Source organism: Balaenoptera borealis, assembly GCF_965194805.1.
Source record: "Balaenoptera borealis genome assembly, chromosome: X".
Lineage (NCBI taxonomy): Eukaryota > Metazoa > Chordata > Mammalia > Artiodactyla > Balaenopteridae > Balaenoptera > Balaenoptera borealis.
The window spans coordinates 97291391-97316637 of record NC_138881.1 but is presented as its reverse complement, the minus strand read 5'-3'; the positions used below and the strand labels follow the sequence as shown (position 1 = coordinate 97316637).

The window sequence follows — 25247 nt, the reverse complement described above, 5'->3', positions numbered from 1 at the left end:
GCTGTAAAGTAGAGTAGCTAAAAATTCTTCCTTCTGCTAGAGGATTCTCATATCCTAATCTGGTCAAAAGTTTTAGATAACAAAGTTATTTTTTTAAATGAAAGATGCATTTTAATCATGTCCGAGGACAGTAAAATATTTAGAGTAAATGGTAAATACTAACAGGGAAAGGCTGTCAGAGAATTACCAAAATGACCTTAATTTATATTGTTGATTTTAAAAGGATTTGCTTTATATCAACTGTCCCTTATTGAAGGCTAAATATTGTTACACTTCATTGACTTGCATGGCAACATTTTTAATGGGGAAAAGGTAGGGGCTAGGTAGAAACACTTAACTGAATCCTCATTTGTAAAATAAAACAATTGGGCTACATTCCTTCTTATTATAAAGTCCTAGGAATCTATGCTAATCTACTGTTATAACCTGTCTCAGATAAATGTGTGGCTCTGACAGACCATCCAGGGACTGACAACTCCCTGGTAATGGGTTCCTCTAATTTCAGTTTTGTTTTAGGCAAAGAAATCAACTCCTGAAAGCTGTATCAGCACATATAATCACACATAGTACTAATAAAAATTATGTCAGTTCCAGTAATAGATTACTACTTCATTGATGAATTCAGAATTCATGAGATCGGTTCAATGAAGTGGCACCAATGCAAAGTGATAGTTTTATTGACAGGGTCTCCATGATTAAAGGATATAAAGAACTATGCTGCATTCATCTTATGGCTTTTGAAGGTACTAAAGTGCCAAAGTACCACTGAATATGTGAAACAAGAATACTCTATTAATATCTTGCTGATAAGCTGTATAGTCAGGATAATTAAACATTGTTCTGGTGGGATGAGAAGATTTAATTAGTCCAGGGCATTTAGAAACCCTTAATAAAAGTTTAAGTATTCATCAGTCTTACAGCTATTGTTAACTGGTTCACTAATACATTATCATGCTGTTTATTAATGACACAACTTAATGGCATTTATAATATAAATGGTGGAATTAATAAAACAATAATTACAAAAAACATGAATATCGCCTTTAGAAAAAAAATACCCACCAAATTTTAGTTTACTAAAGTGTTTTGACTGCGGTACACAGTCTATTATTGCTCTTCTAGTTTTCTTTCCAGTGCATCAAATTACACCTCATTATTGTTGAAAGATTTTACTCTTTTGACCTATTGTGTCTAAAATATTTGTATAAACCTATCACCTGCCTGGACTTAGAGATAAAAGTTTTACAGTAGAGGTTTTTGATTTTAAAAGGAGCTATTTTTGATTAAACTTTTAAAATAGCAAATTCATTTATATCATGGTGATTTTTTAAAAGGTATCTTGTGTTAGTCCTTTTCTATAAAAGTATATTTTTAAAGTATATGAGGAGAAATAAAATCCTCCCACTTTCATTCCCATTTTCATAAATTTGATATTTTGAAAAAAAACTGCAATACTTTATATGCCAAAAAAGCTTTTGTACTTAGTGTGTTTTTAAATAGTATCAAGAAAGTGGAAATTGTCTGTCTTTCTTTAGAAAAATATCTCCCCCTTCCACGAAATAAGCAAGGGAACCAGGGTAACTACTAAACAAAACTAGATTTTACAAATTTCAAGACTGTGAAATAAGAGAGGTATTTTCTGTTATTAAACACCTGGCTTGGAAGAAGAAAATGAAAACACTTTCCAAAGCATAATTTTTCTTGATAAAGAATATTTAATTTTAGTATAATCAATGCTTCTAAGTGTAATCTTTGGATTCTTGTCCAGCTACATTTATGCTTGGCCACAAGTTCTTAGAGCAATATCTTTACTTAAGGTCAGTGAATAATGTCCTCTTATTGCATTCTTCAGTCTTGGTAAGCAAATCATTTTGCAAAATGTGAGAAGCAGTCATGATACAAAGTATGTTAGAATACTTCAGTGGAATTCTAAGGTAAAACTGATGCAAAAATATAAAAATACTAAATTGGTAAGTAGTTAATAATAACCAAGTGGGTTATCAATATAACTTGGTATCTTAAAGGGTTCTCAATATAAAGCTGCTTTCTTATGTCATAAAAATATATTTATATTAATTAAATATATTCACTGCTGCCAAGGGTTATTATTTTTTTCAGGGAAAGAGATGTACCTTAGCAGTTGAATGAACTTGTAAAGAGAATATTGTTATTTTAAAAGGTAATTCTCATAACAAAAATTTTGAGTGCAAAAAATACAGTTCTCAGAAGTCAAGCATTTTGAATATAGAGTATCTGGGATTCCTAAAGGCTTATTCTTCTTTGCCAGTGTACAAATTTTATGAATGATGAATGCCCCCCCCAACCCATACTTCAGTGAAACTTCAGCTTACATTTACTAGGAATGCAAAATTTGGAAGTGCAAATATGACATTCAGGGACATTTTGTGTATGAAAGTGTTTTGTATGGCTAAGTGATATACTAGCATAGATGAACAGCAGTATAAAGATAAGTTATCTCTTTCTTCAGCTCGATGCTTTGTGACGACCTAGAGGGGTGGAATAAGGAGGGTGGGAGGGAGGCTCAAGAGGGAGGGGATATGGGTATATATGTATACATATAGCTGATTCACTTTGATGTACAGCAGAAACTAACAACATTGTAAAGCAATTCTACTCCAATAAAGATGTAAAAAAAAATAAGTTATCTCTTTCTATCCTCAATCTATTATATTCATTATTTGTATTTCAACGTGTGTTACAAAGAAATCACCAAGAGAACATTTATCTTTGTATATGTAGCAACCGCTGGTGAGTTAAAAATAGGTAAAAAGTCAACCTGTGTTTCAAATACTGAAGTGTTTCATCAAACTTCCAAGACTGACACAAAGTTGTAACATCTCTGGCACGTTTGGTCTATTTATCTTATGGCCATAATTACAGCCTCATATTATGCTTCCATCAGTAAGACAGGGAACCAGCTCTGCTAACCTAGTGTCATCAGTATGAGTACGTGTTTTCCAATTTGGCAGAAAGAGGAGCTTCTATTTACATACGAATAATGTTAAATTAATGGAAACCTTTGAATGAAGTGACTAAGGGCATACTGCTCCTTTTCAAATAGTTACATGCAATAGACTGTTCCGCTTCTTAAAAAAAAAACAAAAAAGCTTACGGAGAAGTCTGGCTGAAGCCTATTATACACGGGTAGGGTTTCAGAGCCATTGGGTGGGTACGAAGGAGGGGGGAGGGAGACAGGGAGACAGATCTTATCTCTAAATGAATTGTAGATTTCTATTTTTTTTCTGGGTAGGCAAAAAAAGAAAACGTTTATTTCAATGAAGATGTTAGTCTAAAACTTAATAAGCAGCAGAAAGCTAATGAAATATTCTTTTAAGAGAATGACAAATCTCATTTCTAAGGCAACCTCATTCCCTGAACTTTGAAATTCTGAAAAGAGCAGCATATTAAATGATATAAAAAGCACATTTACATATGAAAATGTCATCTAGAAATTTCAATATAAATGTGTTACCACCCACTAATTATGGATACTAAGTAGTCCAGTTTTATAAAAGATTCAGTTTCTATTTAAAATAGTATTACTCACTTAAAAAATATATCTAAAAGGTTATTGTTGAGAGAAAAATGACAAACTTTAATCTACACCAATTAAATCTCAATCATAGCATTTTAAAGGTATTCATTTTATCTTTCTTCCATTAATGCTTTTAACATATGCTTCTTTATGGTTCTAGGTATTCATTACTTGTTTTATTGAAAAAATAAGTGTGACCTTGTGGAATGAGTTTCCTAATCTTTAAATTCTTTCTCTGAATGCAAGGTAATTATATATCAATGGCATGTATACATTGTAAACAATTGATTTTTGTTGTTGTTGTAGTATAGTTGATTTACAATGTTGTGTTAGTTTCTGGTGTACAGCAAAGTGATTCAGTTCTACATATATATGTATATGTATATATTCTTTTTCAGATTTTTTCTATTATAGTTTATTACAATATATGGAATATAGTTCCCTGTGCTATACAGTAGGACCTTATTGTTTATCTATTTTATATACAGTGGTTTGTATATGCTAAACCCAAACTTTTAATTTATCCCCCCCCGCCATTTGGTAACCATAAGTTTGTTTTCTATGTCTGTGGATCTATTTCTGTTTTGTAAAATAATTTCATTTGTATCTTTTTTTTTTTAGATTCCCAATATGTGATATCATATGATATTCATCTTTCTCTGTCTGACTTACTTCACTTAAAATGATAATCTCTAGGTCTATCCACGTTGCTGCAAATGGCCTTATTTCATTCTCTTTTACAGCTGAGTAATATTCTGTTGTATATATATATATATATATATATATATATATATACCACATCTTCTTTATCCATTCCTCTATTGATGGACACTTAGGTTGCTTCTAGGTCTTGGCTATTGTGAATAGTGCTGCTATGAACAGTGGGGTGTATGTATCTTTTCAAATTATAGTTTTTTCCGGATATATGCCCAGGAGTGGGATTGCTGGATCATATGGTAACTCTAACAATTGAATTTTTAGAGGTGGCAAAACTTGACTAAAAATAAGTCTTAATTTAAATTGTTCAGATAGTAAAGATAGAAAAATTCCTTCTAAAAATTAAAATAAGGAATCCATGTGTCCCGTATCCCACTTTATTGATTGCATTTTCCTCATGTCTTTTGTGACATTGCTAGCCATACAAATGTGTATTTGAAGGGAAGGGGAATGTGGTTAATAGAAAGCAGACTGGCAGAGAGGAGCAAGTTTTGACAGTAGAGAGCTCTACTATCTTCTAACAGGTTACAGAAACATTAGGGGTAGTCCCTTCAGCACAGGTTTCCACTATAGAAAGAAGAGAGCTGACAATCATGATTATCTCCTGGGATTAGATCACTAAAATGCCTGAGACTTTTCATTAATCTGAGAGGTAAAAGACAAACCAGGAAAAGTATGATCAAAGGTGAGCACTTCATTCAAAAGTTTGAATGAAACTTACTGATGACACCATTGCCTTTTTTTTTTTAAATTAATTTTTATTGGAGTACAGTTGCTTTACAATGGTGTGCCAGCTTCTGCTGTACAGCAAAGTGAATCAGCCATACATACACACATATCCCCTCTTCTTTTTGGATTTCCTTCCCATTTAGGTCACCACGGAGCACTGAGTAGAGTTCCCTGAGCTATACAGCAGGTCCTCATCAGTCATCTATTTTATACATAGTATCAGTAGTGTATATATGTCAATCCCAATCTCCCAATTCATCCCACTGCCCCAACACCATCGCCTCTTCTTATTTCCTTTTCCTCACTTTGGAGGTAGAGGTTAGAAAACCCAACTGCAAATCATAACTTGAGCCCCCTTTATCCTTTTGTTTCTTGCAGTGTTACCCAATGTTAAGGCTTGATCAACCACTCGTTGATTTAGGACAAGTCATTTTCTCAAAGCATCAGTTTCCTCCATTTTAAAATAGAGGTAATATCTACTTCAAAGAGTTGTGGGAACCATGGAATCCTGCAAGTACATAGCACCTAGTAAGCATTCAATGGATGTATATTATAATAATTATTATTAAGGCTGGCAATGACCAAGGGAGTGATTTCATAATGATATCTAAATATAAATAGTAATCTCACTTAGAGTAAGATGACCAACTGTCCTCAATCTCCTCAGGGGATAGAAAGTGAAAGAGGATAACTTTTTGGAACAACATATTTAACTATAATATAAGAAAGAAGGATACTGAAGAAATTCAGTATTGACATAGGTTTCTGGATGGAGTGCAAAACGGATAGTCAGATGAAATGAGGTTTCCATATGGCTGTCACCAATGTTAACCAGTATAGTACAGTACTTTCTCTTCTAAGGTCTAAATTAATTAAACGTAGAATATGGGCACCATGATCTGCGTGGCAATATTTTTATCAGTAGAAGGCAATGGCAGGCTTTTTCTGTGAAACGTGTAAAGCTTGAAATTGCAAAACTTTGGGACATATAGGATACAGGGAGATAACAATACTTTTGTTACCACCAAAGGTTGCTTTAAACAAAGAGTCTCTGTACGAGTCTTTTGGTGTATATTATTCACTGAAACACTTTTAATCCTCACAGAATATAACCTATCAACTAATCTTATGCATAATTTTCTTCTGGAGATTTTTTTTTTTAGCTTTCATTCTTGGCAAGATAATTAATAAACTTCTTGGATATTAGAAGTGGTTTCAGATCTAGTAATTAATTACTGCTTGTTTAAAGGGGACAACAATACCTTTTTTGTTATTTTGGTCACTTAATTCTGTTGTCTTTTGCATGGTTCCAAATTTAAGTCGAGAAATTGTAATCAAATATTGTCCAATTATAAACCAAGTGAAGTAGGTATCGTTTATAATTTACCAAGTATATATCAACATAATCAGATTCAAGAGTTACGAATTTAGTGTGAGTTATACATTAATAACCAAGAAAATATTATTCTCCTACCTAAATTTTACTCATTTGAAGATGATATCGGATCCTTAAAGAAACTCTGTGGCATGTCAGGCAAAGCATTATGCTAGGAGTGAAGATCTGGATTCTAGTTTTGTGAACTCGGACAAGTTACAATCTTTTTAGAACTGAATTTCCTCTTCCATAAATATCAGTTATGCATTATATATAAGCTATTAAGTTTAGGAATACAGCTATACTGTAAATATAATATGGCCTCTACTTTGACGGAGCTCACCTTCCAGATGGGTGTGATTTTCTTACTGGATAATCTCTAAATTCACATTCATTTTAAAAATTCTGTGATAGTAATGTTCTTTCAGATTGCCAAGGATTGGCCAGCATTATATGTAGGAAAAGAAAGGACACAGGACACGTAACAATTGTACATTAAGTATGGAATGAGAAAAAGAGAGAAATAAACAAGCCCATGCCCACAGAAGGCGCTCAATTCAGAATTGTTTACATAATCATTTTACTAAGAAGTCTAACAATGTGTTTCTAATTTGTGGTTTAGCAGATTTGTTTTTCCAATATTTTATATTTCTGCCTGTTTTATTTATATTTTAATTTTTTTTTTCTTTAGGAAACTTGTGGAAGTCTAAGAGGACATCTTTTAGTGGGTGAAAATACTCCTTCTAATTGACAGATTACTTAGGCAGCAAGAACATTTTACTAGCTAAGTTCATAGCTCTTCTTAGTAGTTACATAATAAAAATGAAATGGCTTAAGGCTAACATTTTTAAAGTGACGTGTGGGTAGCTGAGAAACTAAATCTGAGTAGGAGAGGTGAAAATTACTACATCATTTGAAATGTTACCTAAACCCAAATGTGTAATGTTCCTAAAATCTATGGTATTTTACAGTTTGCAAAGCACTTTCACATTCATCATCTCATTTGAACCTCACAAGATCAAGATCACCAGAATTGGAAACAAGAGGAAAAAAGCAAAGTAAACACTATCTTTCTTTTAAAATAGTATTGAGGCTCTATTCATTCCCCAGTATGGTCTGGCTTCTAATCTTCAACACCACTGCAACACTAGAACTTTGTTTTCTCTCTCTTGTTCCCATCCTCACTACTAAATCAACAACAGCATTTTCTGGTTATGCCTATCACTTTTTTTCCAGTTTGAGTTAGGAACATGGAAGTAAGAATACAGGTGGGAAGGTTGACAGAATTTGAGGGGGTGGTTAGTTTGATCCTTTAAATTTGGTTCTGTTTTGCATCAGTCTTTATAAATGTGTGAGTGTGTGTGTGCACTCATGCGTGGTTTGTGCATGGAACCCAAATATGCAGTTTTAAAATATCTTGTCAAGTACGTACTGTCTGATCAACCTTTAATATTTACTACCTGTTCAGAAGAAGAATCATTCTGCCCATACTCTATTCACAGGGTCTATTTACCTTGATTTATGCTGGGGTCCAAAAATAATTCAAAGAACAGGAAAAAGGAGAGGAGGATGGCCAGACCGTCTGGTTCAGAAGTAATTTAATAAATTTTTAATTGTAAAATGGCATTGTGTCGTAGCAGTACTTAATGTCCTTATATGTCATAAGAACTCAGGAAAACAAAAAGATAGAGTGCTTTAGGGTACCTATTTTTTAGCTATGGCCTAGAAGATCATTTTGATAATTTGGCAAACCATAAAAGGGAAAAAATGGTAATATTAGAAATAGGTATAGTAATATTTTCATTTTTTCCTAATCTCAGATACATAGAATTGAGCTCGATTATATTCCGTTTAAGAAGGCAGATAATAATTGCAAAAAGTTTAGCCTGCTTGTAATTATCATACTTTTCTCCTTTATTGACAAGTACTCAAGATTATTTACAGTCCATTGTGATTTCTTATTAGCAAAGGATTATCATCTAAGCTCTTTAGTTTTTAAAATCTCCAAGTCTTTTGGTGTTTTAAAATATAAGGCCTTGGGCTTCCCTGGTGGCGCAGTGGTTGAGAATCTGCCTGCCAATGCAGGGGACACGGGTTCGAGCCCTGGTCTGGGAAGATCCCACATGCCACGGAGCAACTGGGCCCGTGAGCCACAATTACTGAGCCTGCGCGTCTGGAGCCTGTGCTCCGCAACAAGAGAGGCCGCGATGGTGAGAGGCCCGCGCACCGCGATGAAGAGTGGTCCCCACTCGCCGCAACTAGAGAAAGCCCTCGCACAGAAACGAAGACTCAACACAGTCATAAATAAATAAATAAATAAATAAATAAATAAATAAATAAAAAAAAGAACGTGAATTTCTTTAAAAAAAAAAAAAGAATCCGCCTGCCAATGCAGGGGACACGGGTTCGAGAAAAAAATATATATATATAAGGCCTTGTTTGTCATTAAGAAGCTGCTGGCTGAAAAACAGAATTTTTAACTCCGTCCAATATACTGTTTCATTGTGTCATGGTTAAAGTACCAGTAAGTACTTCATTATTCTCTAGGGCTGAACATTTTCTTGTAGTTAAATGAGGTTTGCCCTCCAAGGAGAAGACGAAAGCAATCAATACTTCATTGAGATATTATACACTGGTAGTTTTCCCAGATGACTTAAGCTTAAGGCGTCAGCTTATCAAAAAATATTTTCGGATCTGTTCCCTCCTTTCCTGTTGGCCCTCATCAACTTTTGTCTAGACTATTCCAAAAGTCTCCACATAGTTCTCCTTGCCTCTAGACTCTTACTTGCTCCAGTTCTTTTCAATATTGCCATTATAGCTTAATTCCTGTGTGAGATGTGATCATGTTATCCATCAGCTCAAGAAATCTATATTGACCACAGAATAAAGTCCAAACTTTTTAGCCCTTCACAAAATTCCCAAAGCCTGTTTCTCATTTCCACCGTCAGTAGTGGCCCTGCAAACATACAACAAATGCACAAATGCACACACATCTAACACAAATCATAATATATTTCTTGAATGTGTCAGGCACTTTCACGAGTCTATGCCTTTATTATTACGGAGAGGAAATCAAATACAATTGCTCGGTATTTTAATTAAATTAAGGAGTTCAAACACTGAACTAGAGGAAGATTTTAAGCAAGCAAATCTCCCTCTCCTTCTAGCCCTTGAATTTCACACTCACCCACTCAGGCCACCTGTTATCTGACTAGTTTTTAGCTCAAAAGCAGATAATTCCAGAGCAGTCTTTTGATGGTTTTCTAAGGATAAAAAAACTTCGTACAGAGCATATTCATTCTGATCTAAAAGTAAAAAAGCAAGCAAGCAAGCAAACAACCGAAAAACAGAGTATCATAGGGCAATAATAACAAATTACTTGAGCCCTTTTTTGGGGAGAAGTGATTTTCCACATTTCTATTTTAAAACTCTCATGAGTAATTCTTTCAGCAATTAATAAAGCCCCATGAAAGAAAAAAATCTGTATTGCAATTTGACAGTTGTCACACCTGTAGCTCGCAATGAATTCTTTCTTTTCAAATGATTTCTTAGCAATGATTTTTCCAATGTACATAAAAATGGAAATATTTTTGCATTTTGCAGCCCAAGTGATCTTTTTATTTTCCCTGTCAAAAGTGGGGCTTGGGCTTCCCTGGTGGCGCAGTGGTTGAGAATCTGCCTGCCAATGCAGGGGACACGGGTTCGAGCCCTGGTCTGGGAAGATCCCACATGCCGCGGAGCAACTAGGCCCGTGAGCCGCAATTGCTGAGCCTGCGCGTCTGGAGCCTGTGCTCCACAACAAGAGAGTCCGCGACAGTGAAAGGCTCGCGCACCGCGATGAAGAGTGGTCCCCACTTGCCGCAACTGGAGAAAGCCCTCGCACAGAAACGAAGACCTAACACAGCCATGAATAAAATAAATAAATAAATAAATAATTAAAAAAAAAAAAAAAGGTGGGTCTTTTCTCCCCTCAGAAAGCGGAAGTGGAACACATTTCTATTTTCAGCATGGAACTATGGCTATGGACAATCGAAGGTGATTATATCACAAGATTAAGGAGAATTCTGAATGTTAGAGAGCAAGCCTTTTTGCTTAGTCATTTTGGTAGATTAATCAATTTCATTTATATGTTTTTTTTCCATATATGTGTTAGGCACCTACAGACAAAACTTACGATTGCAGGCAAATGATTTTCAGAGTTAATATTTACCTACTCACTATTAGATATGGTTATCAAAACAACCCTTAAAAACTTTAAAACTCTCTCAACATTACAATAATTGTTCATATTTTTTTGCAACTTTTATTCCTTTGAATTTTTGTCCAATGAAATGATCAAAATGTCAGGGTTTAAACTATTTCTATGTCTGGCCTCTTGGGAACCTACAGCAACTATTTCAGGTCATCACATGTTATTCGATGACTCATTTTTTCACTGTACTACAACAAACTCCAGGGAATAAAAGGAATAATGTAAATACCAAAGGTCCTTAAACTGGAACTGTCAAGGAGAAAACATAAAATAACCTTTCAACAAGCATGTGTTAAACTAAGTACAACACATTAAGAGAAAATTAGACTGTGCCATTCCACGGGTCTCTTTCTACTCTTGAGCCTATAAATATAGACTGATTACCTCTTTGGTATTCCTTGGAATTCTCCCATTAATGTAAACGACAGATTAGATATTTGAATAAAAACCAGAACAGAAGACTTATGCATTTTAGAAGGATGTACAACTATAAGCGTTGAAGTTAAAAAACAAAAAGAATTTAACCAGAAATTGTGTCACCAGACTATTCCAACTTAACAAAGTCAACTTGTTTTGAGGTTAATTTATCTAATATTTATAAGAAGGAATATTTTTGTACCTATATCACATATATACAACCTTTTAAACTGGCTAACCACAGATGTATTAAATAATACAGAATATTTGCTGCTGAATATATAAGCTTTTCTCATAATTATGCCACTAGATTATTTATAATACATCTATGTTGAAGAAAATGTTAATGTAATATTTAGAAAGCCACTAGTTTGTTTGTTTTGTAGGCACAATGTAGGAGCAAAAGGCAGCAACTGGCACAGTGCCTCCTATGTTTAGCTGTAATCAGACTAAGTGTAGTTCCATATTTTTCTAAAGTTTAGATAAGTATGATTTTGCATTCAGGGTCCATTGTGAACAGAGTATGAAACTGTAAAATAGGATCTAAGATCTACCACCTTCTAAGACCTCAGTAATGAATAGAGAGTATCAAGAAGATTATCTGGTAGACAGCAGAGTTTAAAGTCAGAAAACATGGGTTCTAGAACCACCACTGCTTTTAATACACATTTGACTTTAGGCAAAATCCTCCCTCATAACTTAGTCACACATCTGTTAAGTGGGTATAATAACTGTCCCACTACTGGGGGGCTCAAATGAAATAATAGACGTAATTTTTTAAGGATAAGACACCATGTAATTAATATAAAGTATCTCATTGTGCTGTACATTTTGACTTAAGAACATTGATCAGCCTTGAGTACTTATCACAAATATATTATTTCAAATTTTTCGATTTAGGATTTGGGAAAATATGGGCAGAAACACAGTGAGAAACTTGTTTGAAGTGAGAAAGCAGATAAGAAAAAGCGGTGTTAGAAGATACATTTTTCCTTTTTTTCCTGCCTACTGCAGACTTAGAGAAAAATAAATTCTTGAAAACGTCTCACTGTAAAAACAAAAAAAAGTCACTACGAGTTCAGCAGTTTCCCTGAAAAGTTTGTTGTTAACAGGAGAAATGGTGGCTCTTGGAGTGTTTCAAATTCTAAATGTTGCCATAGAAACACAGCTTCAGACACTGGATAGAGTGAACCATACGCCACTTTTTTTTTTTTTTTTTTTTTTTTCTGGTAAGTATTTTCTTAGGAGTATATCTTGGAAAAACTAGACTACGAAATAGGTGGAAAGACACGTTATGAAGCCCTTTGTTGGGTCATGATTGCAGAGCCTGGACCTTGTTTAACCCACAAACACATTTGTTCATGTGTTAAAAGGTGTCTGTGCACTGCCCTGAGGAACTGCTGTCGGGAAAAACACAACTACTGAGAACAGAGCTATTCTCCCTACTGCCCATAACAAGCTGGGAGTTCAAAAACTTATCAAATATAGCCTTGAAGCAGCCAGAGGCTAATGTGTTTTCTTTTTTTTTTTTAATGAAAGCGTCTTTATTTATTTATTTATTTATTTATGTCTGTGTTGGGTCTTCGTTTCTGTGCGAGGGCTTTCTTTAGTTGCGGCGAGCGGGGGCCACTCTTCATCGCGGTGTGCGGGCCTCTCACTGTCGCGGCCTCTCTTGTTGCGGACCGCAGGCTCAGTAGTTGTGGCTCATGGGCTTAGTTGCTCCACGGCATGTGGGATCCTCCCAGACCAGGGCTCGAACCCGTGTTCCCTGCATTGGCAGGCAGACTCTCAACCACTGCGCCACCAGGGAAGCCCTAATGTGTTTTCTTATTAGAATGTATTATGGGGCTTCCCTGGTGGCGCAGTGGTTAAGAATCCGCCTGCCAATGCAGGGGACACAGGTTCGAGCCCTGGTCCAGGAGGATCCCACGTGCCACAGAGCTGCTGGGCCCGTGCACCACAACTACTGAGCCTGCGTGCCACAAGTACTGAAGCCCGCGCACCTGGAGCCTGTGCTCCTCGTATACCGCAACGAAGAGTGACCTCTGCTCTCTGCAGCTAGAGAAAACCCGCGCACAACAAAGAAGACCCAACGCAGCCAAAAATAAATAAGTAAATAAAATAAATTTATTAAAAAAAGAATATATTATAATATAATGTATTATTAATGTAAGTATTTTGAGAGATCTGGAGACAGAAAATTTTGGTTATAGGAGTAGAAGGTTTGAGACTCCTTTTGGTCTTTGTGGCAAAAAAATTTCCAGTGTTTTAAGATATCACATTATTTCCATTGCTTATAAACAATATACATATATAGCATATACAATTTGAGAAACAGAAGATAAAGAATATAAAGATCCCAAGTGATTTTAATGCTTATATATAACGACTTTTAAACTTCTGTATATTTTCACATAGATGAAATAGAAAATGTATCATTTTATAGCCATATTTTTCTACTTAGTATTGAGATTTTTCACTGAAAATAAAACCTCACATTGCCATATGATGCCAGATAGTCTATAATAAGAATAGTAGAATTCAAGACTATCAAATGCCAAATGATTAATGTGTTTCTCCTTTTCTGAATTTATTTGCATGTCCTTCATTAAGGATGGAGATCCTGAAAAGAGGCAGTGGCCAAGAGGCTTTTTTGAGTTTATATGAAGGAAAAGTTGAGTTGTAACAACCTTAGATTTCTTAACGTTGCTTTCAAAATCTTGGTTTCTTTAGCTTAATATCACATATGTCATTTTTTTTTTTTTTTTTTGCAGTCCAAAGGTCTTGAAAACACGGATTGCTTCATGAATTTGTGTGTCATTCTTGCGCAGGGGCCATGCTAAGTGTCTCTGTATCATTTCAATTTTAGTATATGTGCTGCTGAAGCGAGTGCTCATATTTGTCAAATTTATCAATCATATATTTTCCATCAAATCCATTAAAATAGTCATAGGAATATAAAGATACAAATGAAGTTTAAAATAAAAATTTGAATAATGTAGTGAAATAATTTACCTCTTAGTGTTTTTGTTTTCTTGGAATTTACTATTTAGTATAAGGTTTACCCCAAACTGAAGTTAATTTCTAATTAATTCAGGTCACTAAAGTCAGATTCAGTGAGTTATTACCTTAGGCCCATTATAGTTCTTTGGCAACCTAAAGAGTTAATATAGCTTTCAAGTTTGTCTACTTGACAACTGGGGAAGAGCTTTTGCCCTTAGAATATCTGACTCACTAATGGAGAATCATAGAATTTTTAAAGCCCAATTATGCATGGGGAAGCAGCACTTCAAATCCTGATGATCTTAAGGATGCAATCAGATAAGTCTTCTGATCCATATTAATCTTGTTATAGCTAAATGAAGATAACCTTCCTTCATAGCTATGCTGTTCATGTTTCATTTAATAATGAAAATTTAAGGCAGGAAACACTGACCAAACAATCTAGTTAAGAATAGCAAATTGTAACACAGTCTAATAATCTCAATTTCTGCATATTAACTTTAATACATATGTGTACATATGGCTGCCATTTTTCCAAAGTCATATTTGAAAATCCACAGAATACGTGTATGCACCTCAATTTGAGGCTGTTTGTACATGTTGTGAATATTGTTAACGTCGATATTAGCTGTAGCTATTTAAAACTATGTATGTAATTATATTATTTCATTTAATCTTTGTATCAAAGCTGTTATCCCCATTTTAAAGGTGAGAAATATTCATTTTACAGGAAAGCTAAGTAAATTGCCCAAGGTCATATAGCTAGCATATTCCTTTAAAAATTATTTTGTATAAATAAATGCTTATGCGTGAAGTTACTTAATCCAAAATATAAAATGGAATTGAAATTTTTAAGTGATTTTATCCAAGTGATGTGAAATATTATTTTACAGTGTATTTCAGATAAATTTAATTCTGTAGTCCAAGTTACTCTACTTTTAAGATTTAACACTTCTCTCTTATAAAGGTAAATGCTCCCAAAGAGTTTTGTTTTCTTGTTTCTTGTTTGCCTATGTCTAACAGAATCCTGACATTTTCATTTCTGTATTTTAGAAAGGAAAAGATAAGTGTTTGGGTACTGTCATTGCTCATTTTCTATGAACAGGCTCTATGACAAGTGCATATTAGACTCATTCTCAAGTATGTTGCAAGTGAATGCAACTGTCTATACAAATCTTCCTTGACTTACAATGGTGTTATGTGCCCAAACCCATAGTAAGTTGAGAATATCGTAAGTCAAAAATGCATTTAATACACCTAACCTACTAATACACCTAACCATAGCTTAGCCTAGCCCACTTTAAACGTGCTCAGAACACTTACATTAGCCTACAGATGGGCAAAATCATCTAACACAAAGCCTATTTTATAATAAAGTGTTGAATACCTCATGTAATTTATTGACTACTGTACTGAAAGTGAAAAACAGACTGGTTGTAAGTGTATCGGTTGTTTACCTTTGTGATCACATGGCTGACTGGGAGCTGCAGCTTGCCCAGCATCACGAGAGAGTATCATACTATATTCTGCTAGCCCAGGAAAAGATTAAAAGTCAAAATTTGAAGTATGGTTTCACTGAATTTGTACCACTTTTGCACCATCAGTAAAGTTGAAAAAAATCGTTAAGTTGAACCATTGTAAGTTGAGGACTGTCTGCACTTTTAGAGAAGAGACGGTAATAGTATCTGCATATTTTTTTACTTTCCAATGAACTGTCAACTATGAATAATGGTAATGCCTGAGCGCAATACTGTGCATGCCAAATTCTTAAAAATATGGTCCCTGTCAATAATGTCAATGACTAGCATTTAATAATTCTAATGATCAAAGAAATATTCTAAAAGTTTTATGGTATTTCAAAAGATCTACACATTATGGAGTGTGACATAATTTCTAAGCCATCACAGATCAGCTTAACAACTGCAGAAATAAATACCATATTGTTGTAAGACGTCAATCACAATGGAAATGTAAAAATAACTGAATTAACAGTTAAAGTCAAATCCAAAGCAGTCTAAATGCTACAAACCCAAATCTTTTGAATTTTCAGTCTATTGATTAAAAAGTGCAAGATACCAGTAATGCAGCAAAATGCTCATTTTAATATTTGTTACTGAGATTAACAATAATTTTTATGTAATTTGGGGATTGGGCATCTGGGATCTGAAAACAAGGCATATAATTATATTTACATATAATTGCTTTTGTCATTTTAATTAGATTTTCACTTAAATTTATCTGAAATTGATGAAATTTATTTGTCAAGAACCATTCATATATTTCAGTAAAGAAAGCACTCTAGAATTTTTTCCGTCTGTGAATACCAGTGGGCATACATGAATATTTAAATGTAAATCTTCAGCTTGATTTCCCCCATGGTGTGTTAAGAACTGTATAGAAACAGTTTCACAAAGTGGAAGATATTGGATATGTCCTAATTAAAATCATTGACCAAAAAATATCAAATAAAGGCCATAAGTCCGATGATGAGGCTAGTCCATGGTTTACATGGCATGCCACCATGCATATATATATATAACCAAGAATAGATAATTCACTGAATGCATCCAGTAAGTTTATTTATTTTTTTACATCTTTATTGGAGTATAATTGCTTTACAATATTGTGTTAGTTTCTGCTTTATAACAAAGTGAATCAGCCATACATATACATATATCCCCATATCTCCTCCCTCTTGTGTCTCCCTCCCACCCTCCCTATCCCACCCGTCAAGGCGGTCACAAAGCACTGAGCTGATCTCCCTGTGCTATGCGGCTGCTTCTTAAAGGGAGATTTCTTTTTTTTTTTTTAACATCTTTATTGGAGTATAATTGCTTTACAATATTGTGTTAGTTTCTGCTTTATAACAAAGTGAATCAGCCATACATATACATATATCCCCATATCTCCTCCCTCTTGTGTCTCCCTCCCACCCTCCCTATCCCACCCCTCAAGGCGGTCACAAAGCACCGAGCTGATCTCCCTGTGCTACACAGCTGCTTCCAACTATCTATTTCACATTTGGTAGTGTATATATGTCAATGCTACTCTCTCACTTCGTCCCAGCTTACCCTTCCCCCTCCCCGTGTCTTCAAGTCCATTCTCTACTTCTGCGTCTTTATTCCTGTCCTGCCCCTAGGTTTATCAGAACCATAATTTTTTTAGATTCCATATATGTGTGTTAGCATACGGTATTTGTTTTTCTCTTTCTGACTGCATCCAATAACTTTAAATAGGAATACATTTTAAGTCCATTCTTTATTCAGGTCTGTTCTCCAGTTAAACTCATACATTAATTATAAAAAACAGACTACTTTTGTGTAAGAGAAGAATATTTTGGTCCTGAATACATTTTATTCAGGCAAAGTGCCTAAAAGCAAACACATGGCCAACTCATAATAACAGTCTGTGGGTTTGCTTACAGGGGTATTAATCATCGATCTGCCACAAATGTATATATTTAATGAGAAATTTAATATACTGCATAAATTTCAGTTTTGGTCAATACAGAGTCATTATACACAGTGAATCCACATTGTTAGATTAGTAAACACCATAAGATGTGTTATTTATTGCATGCTAGGCTGAGAAGAAAAATATCAATTCTCTTTTAACTGTACAACTGTTTAACTGCTTATTTCGGGGTAAGTATGCACTGCTTTGGGGCAAAGGTCAGTACGATATTTACATAATTAATAAAGACCAAACACAAAAGAATGATTTCTGAGCATAAAAATGGAAAACTTTATGCCATAAATTGCTAAAGGAGCTATCTCAGCTTTGCCGTGTACAAGCTGTATATCTTGGGCCAGTTATTTAACTTCTATGTGATTATTTCCTTATCTTTTAAATAGGGATAGTAGCAAAACTTATCATAAAAGGTTGTTGGAAGAGATAGTAAAAAATGCATGTAATACTCTTAGAATGATTCTGAGCATACAGTAAATGTTCAATGAACGTGAGCTGTTATCAGTGCACAACACTCCTAGTTTATTGCACAAAAGTATTCTTTCAACTCATTGCTTAAAGGGTAGAAATGTATGTATTCATCAATAACATAGTTAACTATATCTTTTCAAAAGTACTACTCAAAAGTAAATGCTAACTAAAAGTCTCTTTAAAAAACTGTTTGACTTGGTTCCCAGTACGCAGAGAAGAAATGAAAGTTGCATGGAAAATTTTGTAGCTCAGAGGTTCAACTAATTCATCTTTAGGTTAGGAGAGTCTGGAAATAACCAATTATTGTTATGCCAAGGTCACCATTTATTTTTTCTCTGCAAAGAAAACTTTAAAGAGAAAAGATATAATCTTGTTTGGCAAGTACTGAATGGGAAGAGTTGAAACCAGCGTTTTTTTAAAATTGCAGTATAGTTGACTTGCAATATTATATTAGTTTGAAATCGGCATTCTTAGTGAGCTTAATTTGTTCAATGGCGTGGCTCATACTGGCTTACCTGATGATGATTATGCTCAATTAAATGACTCATAATTCATCTGATCATCAAAATTCTAATTAATAGACAAAGTGGGCTTAGTAATGGTTTGGGCCCTATTACATAAATCACCAGGGAATTAGGCTTTATGTTTTTCTACTCCAATAAAAGAGCTCTAATATACCAACCTGCTCATCAAATTAAAGTAATATTTCACATGCTGAGAGAACTCTAATTTATTACCAGAAAATTATTTATGTGTAAATATAATTCTTAGCTTAATTTGAAAGATTAAAAACCACCGTATGATTGCTATCCTTTTTATCAGTTTTTACGTTGACATCTTACCTATTAAAATGCGCTTCATAAAATAAAAAAAGCTGTTGAAAGGAAATGGAGTGAAAAAAGGCTCTTTTATATATCAAAAATTGACACAAATATAGAAAATATAGTATAACACAAGCATAACACAAGCATCTTTACTTTTGACCTCTCTAAGTCATTTGAAAGAAAATATCTCTTCATGCCCTGTACATCAGCAGTACCACTACCCTTCAAAAATTACTTGGTTTAGAAAATAGCCTGAACTATATCATATATATGTATATGTTTTATTGAAGTAGAAGTTAATTTTTGGTCTAAAGTATGTAACTTTACTTGAAATAGCTAAATGATTCCAAAGAACTATTGTGACTGTATAATCTCCCTTCCAGTTTGAATTTTAGATCCTCCCAAGCAGAACGGTTATAAGAGCATCTTTATAAAATATTATAGACAAAGAAAAATCATTCCTGGTACCCATTTTTATGATTATATTACTGTTTCAATGGTTATGAGATATGCACTTTGCACCTACACAGTAGAATGACACTGGATTTAGAGTATTTGCAAGAAAGAAGTGTATGGAGTGGAATTTACTTATTGGGGCACATGCTATAAAACCTACTTTTACTCCTTCTATCTATGCCTTTTCGGGTTCTGCACCCACCTATCTTAAATTTAAATCTAGCCATAAATACACATCTTTTAAATAATTATAGAACTTTGGTCCTTCAGGGGATGGATTCCCTCACAGAATTTCTGAGAGCTAAATAAAAATTTTAAAATTTTTAAAAAATGTGTGGGTGAGGTGAAAAAGTAAATCAGAGTACCTGACATTTTGAATTAGATGATTAGTGATTAACTTCAGGTATTCTCAAAACGTATTCACAAAGTACCTTCAAACCTATTATGTAAGGCTCTTGCTAAGAGAATTTATTTTACTCTAAAAGGAGCATAGATCAGGCATCTATGTTAGGAGGATAAACCCATTATCAGTCTCATTCTGGAAACATAAGGCAATATCTTGTACAAAGGAAAAAGTACTGAGAAGGAAAAAAATCATAGGACTTGTCATTGAGAGTCTATTATATTGATATTAAAACCCTTCCATTATTTACTATGTTTACTAAATCTAATGTATGTTTGTATTCTGGATATATGCATATATTGCTCTTCAGTATCAGTGAAGCAGAAGTTTTAGTATGTCCTCTCTCTTCCAAGACATGGGCAGATATAGGTGATATGTTTTACTAGAGGAAAGTAAATTTTGCCATACATAAGAAGAAAGTATGTAAATGAATTTAGCTAAAATTATTGGAATGCAAGCATTCAAAAAGTTTGTGGATTTCTAGAAATGTTTAAACACCCCATAATATGTCATTGCCTATCAGTAAAGGTCATGTGTCTGGCTCATAATCAGGACACACACTCTGACTTCTTCCATAGCTGCCTTGGGTCTGTGACACACATTTGGAAGAGAGTCTGTGTGCAATCTGTGGTCACAACACTGAGAAAAGCTAATTGGGTCCAATTTGGTTACTTGGATTCTTAGAAATTAATGCTGCATTCGACTTCAATGCCATCTAGTTCCACAGCTCCAGTTTCACCTTCAGTTGCCTCAACATATAATAAATAACATAAATATTCTCGTAAGGTTTCCAAAGTCCAAATTAGTCCTATTTTCATTTAGTTTAGACTCCTCAAAATACAAGTCAGTATATATTTTATAGTATCAATATATCTTTTATAGGACACTGGAAAGAAAGAGTAAGCTTTGAGTGTTGGATTGAGGAATAAAAAAATAAGTTAGCGTCCTAGCATAGATGCCTGATCTTTGCTCCTTTTAGATTAATTCAATAATTCAATTGTTTATGCCAGATTACAAATAGGTTCAGTAACTAATACTAAAAAAAAATGAGACACAACTAAAGAAATCCTCTTCTCCAAAATTTACTTGTCTTATTCTCAAGGTCTCAGGAAAGCAAAGACAGAAACCAAGTATCCTTTCACAGAGAGCAGAATTAAAGTCATGTGTAAATAATTGGGTTTTTTTGCTGCAAAAAGCTTTATTGTTTCCATTTGGTCCAAGGCTTGGGCGAAGGCTCCAGGGTGGTTAAAAAGCTGCCTAGTGGCTGCAGAGAGGGGCTTCAGGCAGAAGCCCTGACACTAGGGGGGCTCCTCAAAGGCCTCTGGGCTCTGGAGGCTCCTAGTTATGCTTGAGGATGAGCTTTTCAATGAGATACTGGCCGAGCCCAGCCTGGGACCAGCAGCCTATGGAGGTTAGTTGGGTGGTCGCCATCTGCTTGATGATTTTCAGCTGCTCCTGCAGGAAGCGGCTCTCCAGGAAGTCACAGGGGTGCATGTCTGTGCCGGCAGAACCCAGGGCCTGCGGGTCCACAAGGGCCTGGCTCAGGTTCTTCTCCATGAGAATAGCGACTTCCATAGCGTCCTGGATTTTACCCCACTCATCTTGGGACGGCTTCTGCACGTCCTGGAAGAAGGTAGTGTCGCGGCACTGGTTTTGCATCTTCAAGAGGCTGTCAGTATCCTCCTGCCTCTCCTTGGACAATTCGCAGAAGTGGCCCATGGCGTCCAGAGCCACATCCTCGCGGTGGAAATAGAAGCCCAGACAGAAGTAGGTGTAGGAGGACCCAGATGCAGGTTGACCAGGAGGTTGGCGGCGGCCTCCACCTCAGCGGAATAATTCTGAGGAATCTGGGAGCTCGTGGTTGATCAGTAATAAGGAGTTAAGCTCAAAAAATGGTGTTGGCTGGTCCCAAAAGCTGAGGATGGCTGAGTGGCTGTTTCCAAAAGCTGCGACTGGAAAAAAGGGTTGGAGGATGGTTGAGGCTGGAACAAGGGGCGTCCCTGGGTCTGTTCTGTCCAAACACCATTGAAGCAAAAGACAGATACGGGGGACGGCTGAATGCACTGCTGTAAGCAATACTTTATTGTTGTTCTCTAGGGATCTTTTATTGTTAAAAAGCAACAGATTCTATAAATGATAGTATTATTTTCAGATTAGCTCATAATCTACTGTTTAGAATTGTTGCATACAACCACAAATCAAAAACATACAATAGATTCACAAAACCAAAAAGAAGAGAACATAAGTGTAATAGAATTGTTGCTTACAAATTTGAATATATTAAGCTCCCCAGAATGTGACATTGTTTTCCTCTATTTAGTAGAGCCCAGAGTTCGCTTAAAACTCAAGAAACAAATGATTAATAGTTCAATGATACCATGAATTATAAAAATGTAAAACTATTAAATTATTTTCATAATTATATAGTGATAACAAGTAATGATTGAAGTAACTAGCAAAGGTCTTGCTGTAACCTATTTTAATAATAGATATCATTGAATACTATAGAATGTTTGAAATCATTGCTCAAGATCAAATTAACAGTGCCCCATCATCTCACTTGTCTGTTCTGATATAATGTGACAGTCACATTGCTAAGAAATCGTGCATGATGCAAAAAAAAATGTTTTCAGGGGAAAAAAAAACCCTGGAGTTTCTAGTGAACAACATTATTGTTTCTCAAGGAATTTAGAGTATTTCCTAAACCCCATACTTTTCTTTTGTTTTTTACTTAGTCATCCTCAATTTATGTCCATTCTGAATTAATGAAGTTTGACTAAAAAAAGAGTTCAATGATTCTGATAGTCCACAGACTATATAGAATACTATAAATCCGAGCAGAAAATGAACATATAATGCAAGGATGTTTTAAGGGAGCTCTATTATTTACATTACTGCTTCAGTTACTAAGTAACATTTTAAGTAAAAAAACAAACAAACAAAAAAACAACAACCGAAAAACCAGAAGACAGTAAAAGATTAGTCAGGAAAAGTGTAGGGAAGTAATTTAGTTACTGTACATTTTCTGAAATATAAACTGTGCTTTAAAAATAAAGCTCTATTACAAATAATTTACCCAAGGCATTTGGTATCCAATAGTATCCAATATTGCTATTCATTGAACCTAAGGTATTATCAAACTCCTTCAAAACATTTTAAGATTTGGCTGTACAATGGATTATAGTTTAAAAAAAATAATAGTTATGTGTATGTGTTAGAAAAAATAAAGCTCTAATGTAAATGACCTTAAAAATCAAGTCTACTAGAAGGAAGAAGAAACACAGTGTGTTCAATATTGATGTAAATGACCAAACACAAATCTCATATCTTGAATTGCCTCATGTTATTACAAAACCTAAAATGTAATTTTTGCTCAGAATTCAAGTTTTCTACTCATCCTACATAATATGGCACTTTGGTAACACTAATATGGTAAAACTAGATAATCGTAAAGAGAAATAAGATGACTGTTAGAAAGGTTGTTCTCTGAATAAACTTTAGAAAAACTATTTCTTAGATACTCAGTTTGCTTTTCATTTCAATTTCTCTAGAAAATTATGTTAGTGACTATTACATTTTATTATTTTTAGCAACATTCCTCACAACTATCTTTGAAGGTTGGTTAGTATGACTTACTCCATTTCTGCAGAGACAGCTGAAGCAAAGAGAGCAAGCTCAGAACAGAAGTGAGCTCAATACTCACAACTGTAGCTTGTGTTTTCAATCTGCTGCTTAGCCTCTAGGTCATTAGATCTTATTTCTAATGTTTCGCCTGCCTTAGTATATTGATAACTGAACATGTTGCTTTGCCTACTATCACTATGAACCTTTTGTCAGCGGCATGAAACAGGCAAACATATCTCCTTATAAACAGGTGTTAGTCCACGAAATAATTAGGTTGTAAATGATAGGGATGGAAAAATGACAACTGTTACATCAGATAGATAAAGAATACATTTTAAGTAGAAAAATCTCTCTTAAGGAAAGGAGAAAATAATGTGTCATGGATACTAAAAAAAGAAAGGGACCTTTAGTTTCTTACAGGGTATATGTGCCAAGAAGAAAGGCATATCAAAAACTAAGCAAATATTTGAATTATATCTCAATAAGTCTGTTTAAAAATGAAACCACAAATTTACATGAAAATCAGCAAGAGGAAACAGAACACTTTTCAGCACTGTGGAAAACTCCAACTTAAGCTACGAATCAGCTTGAAGTACTTGGGTAAATTGAGATGACTTTCACAGCCAGTGGCAGCCATACAGGTGTATGTCAGATGGGAAGAGATATACCTGTCTAGTCTCCACCGATCTCATGATTTGCCTAATTTCTGGGATGTCTACCTGCTGCATAGGTTTGGTCTTTTGACATAAACCTCCTGTATGCCTGGAACTTAAATGCTGTCAGTATTCATAATGTGCCTAATCAGAGATTCTCCTGGTTGGTTACTAATTAGGACCTTAGTAAATTGCCTGCCTTGTCCCCTCCTGATCTCATGTGATTCTTCTTCCTAGAGAGTCCTACCTGCTGAGACAAAGATTCAACCCATCCTTCTGGCTCAATTGATAAAAATACATTCAAGGTAAGTTGACTTATTGTCTTCCTGTTTATCTTCTGGAGAAAGGCCAACCTAGTAAATAAATAATTAAAAGCAAACACAGGTTTGTTAGAAACACTTTTCCCTCACTCGGTGGTGGTTAAATTTGGAAGATAGCCTTGCTGTTTCAGAGATCTTAGCATCATATAAAACCAATTCACCAAAAGCACAAGGAAAACAAAAACTACAAGGAGATGGAAATGATTTTTTTAAAATGTGTGTTTGGTTTTTGTTGACTCGTCTGAGAGATTTGGATGAAAATTGCAAGCATAGATGTCAGTTGTTTTTGATCCTCTTCTCGTCATATTTTCACTCTAAGCTTCACACGGAATGCAACTACGTATCTGCTATGGTCCGAATGTGTCCTGCGAAAATTCATAGTACTTTTTCATGTGAGTAGCCCCTCTTATACTTGGGACATTTACATTAAGTATCATGATTTTCCTGTTACTTATGCAAGTACTTTACAATAAAAGGCAATACTATTGTACACATTTTATTTTAGGTTGATTTTTCTCCCTAAATCCATGTGATTCCTCACTTATTCCCAAAACAAAATATAGTGTCTGATTTGTTGACAATTTTTTTGAAAATTTCAAAAAGAATAAGAGGTGATCTCCTTCTGGCAAGATTAGCATTATTTAATAGACTATGGGAGTTACTACTACTCACAGTTACTCCACTCAGCGACCAGCAAGCTACAGTGGAGGACACCCTATGCCAAACAACTAGCAAGACAGGAACACAACCCCACCCATTAGCAGAGTGGCTGCCTAAAATCATAATAAGGTCACAGACACCCCAAAACGCACCACCAGATGCGGTCCTGCCCACCAGAAAGACAAGATCCAGCCTCATCCACCTGAACACAGGCACTAGTCCCCTCCACCAGGAAGCCTACACAACCCACTGAAACAACCTTAGCCACTGGGGGCAGACACCAAAAACAACGGGAACTACGAACCTGCAGCCTGCGAAA

General features: G+C 34.9%; 1 long non-coding RNA gene and 1 pseudogene across 2 annotated transcripts in view; both read right to left on the bottom strand.

Annotated features, from left to right (window-relative positions):
- Window positions 1–7035: 7035 nt before the first annotated feature.
- LOC309620832 lies at window positions 7036–11886 on the bottom strand. The gene is made up of 2 exons (XR_014239679.1): window positions 8812–11886; window positions 7036–8412 (listed from the first exon to the last, which is right to left on the bottom strand). It is a non-coding gene; the product is annotated as an uncharacterized lncRNA (long non-coding RNA).
- A 5173-nt stretch (window positions 11887–17059) lies between these two features.
- LOC309620749 (ferritin light chain pseudogene) overlaps window positions 17060–25247 on the bottom strand; it is a 113578-nt pseudogene continuing 105390 nt past the window's right edge. Inside the window, exon 2 of the transcript XR_014249900.1 lies at window positions 17060–23643. The product of XR_014249900.1 is annotated as a ferritin light chain pseudogene (transcript). The remainder of the gene's footprint in view (window positions 23644–25247) is intronic.